Below are 6,903 nucleotides of genomic sequence, written 5' to 3' on the forward strand. Positions count from 1 at the left end.
CGTCACGAATTCGGGCGGAGCTCAGGATTGTGGGGTGGAGCCCTGGCGAGGGGGCGGGGCCCACCCTGAGAGAGCCCGGAGAAGACCGGAAGTCGCTCCGCCTCCGCCCGCCCTCGTGCTCCCTCCAGCCCCTCCGCAGCTCCGTGCGCGAGGTCGTGTCCCGGAAGTGAAGGGGCCATGTTGATGGGTGACCCCGAGAGAGGCACCAGGCGAAAAGCGGGTCCCGAGGAGTGGTAGCGCGCGCGGCCTGCGGGTGAGTGAGGGAAGGAGCGAGGGCCGGCGGCGGCCAGGAGGCCGGGAGCTCGCCGCGTCTCCTCTCCGGGCTGCTGCCGGCGCCCCCTCTCCGGCCCGGGCCCAGGCTACCGGCCTGCCGCTCCGATCTCGCCCCAGCCCACCTGGACTTTCCCTTGGGAGTCCTCTCGGCGTCTCCGCCCCAGCCTCCGAAGTCCTCTCTGGTCCCCGGGCCGGCCTGCCTCAGCCTCCGCGTCTCCGCACCCTGGCTTGGCCCGGGCCCCCAGGGTCGGGGGCCGAAGTGTGGACTGCCGGGGGCTCAGCTCCCCATTCGCTCAGCGACCTTGTAGTAGCAGCCTTCGCCGTGACAGCCGCCTTCTACCTTACCAAGCACGTCTCTGTTGATCTGCATCTCTCCCACTACGAGAGGCTCTTAGGGAAGTCGAGGGAAAAGGGACAGGGACACGAGCTTGCTGAGGCTCGCGCAGGAAGTTAGCAAGGCCGGAGACCAGTGGCTGTTGACTTTGGGCCCAAAGTCCAGATCTCGTTTTCCCGTCACACACCTACCTGCCCTACTCGGTCTCATTTCTTTATTTTTGAAACAGGGGTAACGATTTCTTCCACACACGGCCGTTGTGAAAATTCCCTCTTTACGTTCAACTTATTTTTGAGCTCCTGGCTGAGAGAGTTTTTGGAGCACCCTCACGTGCTGCCCCAGTCAGTGTAACTCTCATTCCAGAGGCAGGCGGAGTTGGGGTGAAGAGTGAGTCCTCTCCTTTACAGTTGTGCTCCTGTGGCCAAGTTACTTCCCTCTGGGAGATTGTTTCCTTCACTTAAAATGGGATCGTGATGACCCTGGGGTTGTTGACAGAATGAGGTACGTTGGTATATGGAACATGCTTAGAACATGCAAGGTGTGAGCCCTCAGTGAGCATTAACTATTAGTGTTATGAACCCAGACCATCTCACAGGCCTTAGTTTAAATGGGATAATGGATAACTGAGTGCTTTACAAATGATAACACTCTGTGCTTGCAAAGGGGTTTATTGTTACTGAAGGAAGGTGGTGGCAGTTTATGTATAATTAAATGTAATATCTAGTGAGCATTTACGAACCTGGCTAGGTGACATTAATAATAGCTGTCCTTGATAGAGTGCTTAGTAGAGGGCAAGTGCTGTTCTAAACATGTTCACATACACTAACTCATTTAATGCTTATACCAACCATATGAGCACAATATGAATTTTTTTGTGTTTGTCTTTTTTTGAATTGGAGTCTTACTCTGCTGCCCAGGCTGGAGTGCAGTGGCATGCTCAAGGCCACCACAGCCTAGAGTGGCTGAGCTTAGGGATCCTTCCACCTCAGCCTTCCAAGTAGCTGGAACTATAGGCATGTGCTACCACGCCTGGCTTATTTTTTTGATTTATTTGTTGAGATGAGGTCTCATCAAGTTGCCCAGCCTGGTCTCAAATCCCCAGGCTCAGGCAATCCTCTCGCCTTGGCCTCCCAAAGTGCTGGTGTTACGGGCTGAGCCACCGCACCTGGCCACAATATGAATTTTATCCTCACTGTACAGATAAGGAACTGAGGCAATCACAGGTCAGGAAACTGGCTGCAGTAATGCAGCTCATAAGTGGTGGGCCAGGATCCAAGTATGGCTGAGTGCTTGTCTTCAACCACTGTGGACGGCTATGACAGGCACTTTACATGGGCAGTTCTCAAAATAATCCTGTTATTATTGGTATTATTAGGTATTGTTACCATATTATTATCTCCATTTTATAAATGAGGAAGCTGATGCTAAGACGGGTTAAGGACTTTTCCCAAAGTCATATGGCAAGTAAGTGGCAGGGCCAGCATTCAAATCCAAGAAGCCATCATCTGATCCCTTGTGAATCATAACCTGTACTTTCCCAGCAGGGGAAAAGGAGCCTGGGTTCTAGTTCTAGACCTGCCACTAAGTCATAGTGTGACCTTGGGGGAGTCTCTGAAACTAGGACCAAGAACCCCTGACCTACATAGTCTCTACAGGCTCCTTTGTTATTAACTTTGATACTATGCTTCTGTGTCTTCCCTTCTGTTTTATAGCGTGACACCAAGCCCCTGCCAATCCCCCATGGCCCCGTGGAGCCGAGAGGCGGTGCTGAGTCTTTACCGGACTCTCTTGCGCCAGGGTCGAGAACTTCGCTACACTGATCGAGACTTCTACTTTGCCTTCATCCGCCGTGAGTTCCGGAAAAATCAGAAGCTAGAAGATCCTGAGGCCCGGGAGAAGCAGCTGGAAAAGGGCCTGGTCTTTCTCCAAAGCAAACTGGGGGGGATTATTTAGGATCCTCTCCTTTTCCCTCCTCCCCAGTTCCGAGAGAAAAGATAAAGGTGCCTTCTGTAGACACTCCTGCTCTCTCCCATCCCTACCTCACAGATGCATTAAGAAGCCTCAGGTACGTAGGCCTTTGTTCTATAGATTTCATATTTTTTCTGACAGGAAGACCAGGAAACGGAGAACTTTCCTTTTGGGGACCAGAGTCTTCCTTTAAACATTAGAAATCAATGGAGATCTGGGCATGGTGGCATGTGCCTGTAGTCCCAGCTAATGGATAGGCTGAGGTAGGAGCATCACTTGAGCCCAGGAATTTGAGGCTGTCGCACACTATGAGTGATTGTTCATGTAAATAGTCACTGAGGAAGTACAGATATATTAACAGAAGTGGGTTCTCTTGTTGAGAAAAAAAAGAGGCCTTGAGTTTCAAGCTCCACCGGAACAGAATTGCTATCACCATTTTATTTCGTAGGACATTTTACATGTGAAAATTTTATAAAAGACATTGGTTAAAACCACTAGAGTTCAGTTCTAAGCTGACTCATTTTTCAGTGGATCCCCTTATATTGTGGGTCAGATCACAGTCCTCAAAACATAACTATTGTGTTAAAACAGTTTATAAAGCAAACCTAGTGTGCTGACTGCAGACTTACAGTGCCTTGGTTCACACCCTGGCACTGCTTCGAGTAGCTGTGGGACTTAGAGTAAGTCACCAACCCTTTCCAGGTCTCCATTTCCTCACCTGTAAAATGGAAATAATGGTACCTACCTCTTCATATTGTCAGGATTAAATGAAACAGTACACACACAGCATTTGGAATGGTACTCAGTGAGGGGTATGTTAGCTCTATTTACTCTTGATGCCATTGTCATCAAGAAGTCCTGCTGGAACATGATGGTTATGTTACCAGAGGACCTTGTATGACCCTGGCATTAGGGTAGGTGCTGAGATTAGAGATGAACATTGTGGTTCATCAAGGAACTCAGTCTAATGATTAGATCAACGGAAAGTAATTCCAATGTGAGTAGCTCTCTACTAGAGAGTTGTGTAAGGAGCTGTGGAGACAGGGATGAAGACAGCTCTGCCTTAGGTAGGGTGTTGTGAGGATCACAGGTGGCTGAAGGAAAGAGGGCATTTGAGGTCTGCCTCAAATGAGCAGTAGAAGCTTGCCAGGCAGTGGGACAAGAATAAGCAAATGCCTGGAAGTAGAGACTGCATTTTGTAGTCTGGAAACTTGAGTCTGGTGTGGCTAGGATGGCGCTGCCGTAAGACAAGTGGTTGGAGTTGAAGCTGGACCAGGTCTGGAAGGACAATGAATCCCAGTGCAGCAGATTGGACTATCTGATTGTGGGGGGATCATCACAGCTGTGTAAGCAGGGAAATGACTTGGGGGAGCATGCCAGTGGCGGTGCAGTGAATCAATTGGTAAAAGATAACTCCAGGTAGAAGATCTGGCCAGATGAGATTGAGGGACTGAGATGGTGGAGGTGACCACACATAAATGCAGCATGTGCAACAATGAGACTTGGTGACCAGTTGGCTGAGGCAGGAGCAGGAGAGAGAAGGCTGAGGAGTGACTGTGGTGTGAGGCCTGCCAGCTGGGGTAAGGGTGCTGTTTTTAACTAGGAGAGAGAAAGGAGGAGGAGGAACCTTATGTAATGACTTTTGGTTCTTCTCAACCACATCGGATTGGCAGACATGCCTTTGGCAGTACAGGGTTAGAGGGGATGATGCCCACAGGAGCCTGCCTTCATAGGAGGCTAGTGGGTCTGGAAGGGAATTAGTGAGTTACTTGGAATCTTTGTATTCCCAATATATTTTAACTGTGGGTTGGGCTACACATTGCTATCACCATACCCTCAAACAAAAACAAGACGCCCTAGGGTTAATAGTTCATTCATGCAACAGATATTTATTATGAATCAAATACAGCACACTCTGGGGATGTGGCAGTGAATGAGCCAAGAAGCTTATAGTCTTGTGGTTAATAGGAGATGTGAACAAGGTAGGATTGCAATCTACCTTCCTTGTAGATAGTTCTCCCCAGCAGTGTGAGCTCTGGGTTCAAATCCACGTCGTACAGCTTAATAGTGACTTTGGATCCGTGACTTAACCTCTTCCTCAGTTTCTTCACCTGTAAATTGGAGATACCAATATTACTAACTTCATGGAATTGTTGTAAGGATTCATGACATCGATGTATGTAAAATGTCCAGCACATAATCCTCAGTCACTATATGTTAGCTATTCTCATATGTACTCAAGCAAGATAGGTTTATGAAAAAGCCTATGACTTTTTCAAGTAAAATAAATTGGAGTTATCATACTTCCGTGCTGTCATCCAAGGGAGCTGGAAGACCTCCATTATTAATTGTCCTTACTATATTGGGGTAATGAGTATTTCTATTCCTATTTTTGTATCTAGGGAGACAGGGTAAATAACTTGTCTGAAATGTTGGCAGGGCTCAAATTCTCCATTTCTGGTCTTGCCTGTGAGATCTGAATTTCTTTTTTGTTTCTTTAATTTTCACCATCTTGTCCTTTTTTCTGTGTACGGTTAAGTAGTATTAAGTATATTCACACTATTGTATAACAGATCCCCAGAACCTCATCCTGCAGATCTGAAACTTTATACCCATGAAACAATAGAGTTCCTTCTTGATTGTCCTCAGGAGCCAGGTCTCTCTCTCCTTGCCAAGTGACGTTCTTGTCTCCTGGTAGGCTGTAAGCTAATGCAGCAGACTGGGAGTGGGGCATGTGCTGTGGAGAAGCAGTTGCAGCTGGAACAAGTTGAACTGACTCAACTTTAGAATGAGGGAGGACTGTGTCTCCCGGTTGAGCTGGGGATGCTGTCTCTACTTCCAGGTCACCAAGGGTTATGATGTCACCCAGTCCTTGGATGGGGGTGGGGTACCGTACATATTGAACTAAAGTAGGAAAAGCCTTTAACGAGCCTGCTCAACTTAACCCTTCTCACTCAGATGTCCCCTCTGAAGGGGGTAAATCTAGCAAACCACTTGGATGTCCCCTTTGGGGACAGAGATTACTGATGATTATACAGTACAAACTTATGCCAGCACAAAGTTTTCAAAAATATAAATTTCCTTGAAGTTTTCCATTCAAATTGCACAATAAAAACAAAGAGTTGGAATATATACTGAGATATGATTGATCAGTTGAGAAGTGATTTTCAGGAATCACGAGTACATCCTTCCACATCTTCTTTGAACAAAAGACGACAATAAATTACATATTATTAGTGTGGGAGGAGTAAAATGAGACTGCATTGTCTGCTTGAATAGAAAAACACCAGGTGGAAGATATCAAACAAATTTCTATTGCACAACATGTATCAATGAAACTGCACTGCACGTTGGTGACTGTCACACATTACCACACATTAGAAAAATATAAGATATAAAATTTTCAGCTGCATAAGCTCACACCTGTAATCTCAGCATTTTGGGAGGCAGAGGCGAGAGGATGGCCTGAGTCCAGGGGTTCGAGACCAGCCTGGGCAACTTGACGAGACCTCATCTCTACAATAAATAAAAAAAGTTAGCCAGGTTTGGTGGCATGGGCCTGTTCCAGCTACTTGGAAGACTGAGGTGGAAAGATCGTCTGAGCCCAGCAGGTCAAGGCTGCAGTGGCCATGATAGTGCCACTGTACTCCCGCCTAGGAGACAAAGTAAGACTCTGACTCAAAAAATAAAAATAAAAAAAAAGATGGCCAAGGCTTAGGGGCTCAGCGTGTAATCCCAGCACTTTGGGAGGCCGAGGTGAGTGGATTGCCTGAGCCTGTGGGTTTGAGACCAGCCCAGGCAACTTGGCGAGATAATAAATCAAAAATTAGCCAGGTGTGGTAGTGCATACCTGTAGTTCTGGCTACTTGGAAGGCTGAGGCAGAAGGATCCCTGGAGCCCAGCAGGTTGACTCTGGGGTGGCTGTGAATGTGCCACTGCACTCCAGCCTGGGCAATGGAGTGAGACTCCAACTCAAAAAAAAAAAAAAGATATAAAATTTTTATTTTTTTTTTTATAAATAAGTTCCTCAATATCTACAATTTCATTATAAGCCAAATATCATTACAATAAAATGATTGGTTCCTATGCTATACTATTTAATATGAAATGATTCATTGTTCACTATTTTGTTAAAGTGCGGTGATCTGCAAGATGTCTCCAAGTGCAAAGGTTAATAATTTTTTTATCATAAGCCCAGGATACCATCATTGTGAGTTTTAGAAGCCATTTTAGCTCTGTCTCAAAAGGACAATTTGGTTTGCTGACTGCCTTCTGGAAGCTGACCTTTTGTCCTCTGAATGCAAATCTTTTTTTTTTTTTTTTTTTTT

The 6,903-nt window shown here is 46.7% G+C and overlaps 1 protein-coding gene across 1 annotated transcript in view; it reads left to right on the forward strand.

The window, feature by feature from the left end:
- Positions 1-7: 7 nt before the first annotated feature.
- MIEF1 (mitochondrial elongation factor 1) overlaps positions 8-6,903 on the forward strand; it is a 19,182-nt gene continuing 12,286 nt past the window's right edge. Inside the window, exons 1-2 of the mRNA XM_008064907.2 lie at positions 8-253; positions 2,320-2,672. The gene's annotated coding sequence lies outside the window, so the exon portion shown is untranslated. The remainder of the gene's footprint in view (positions 254-2,319; positions 2,673-6,903) is intronic.

The sequence above is a fragment of the Carlito syrichta genome, unplaced genomic scaffold (genome assembly GCF_000164805.1).
Source record: "Carlito syrichta isolate Samal-C Ts95f unplaced genomic scaffold, Tarsius_syrichta-2.0.1 Scaffold308101, whole genome shotgun sequence".
NCBI lineage: Eukaryota > Metazoa > Chordata > Mammalia > Primates > Tarsiidae > Carlito > Carlito syrichta.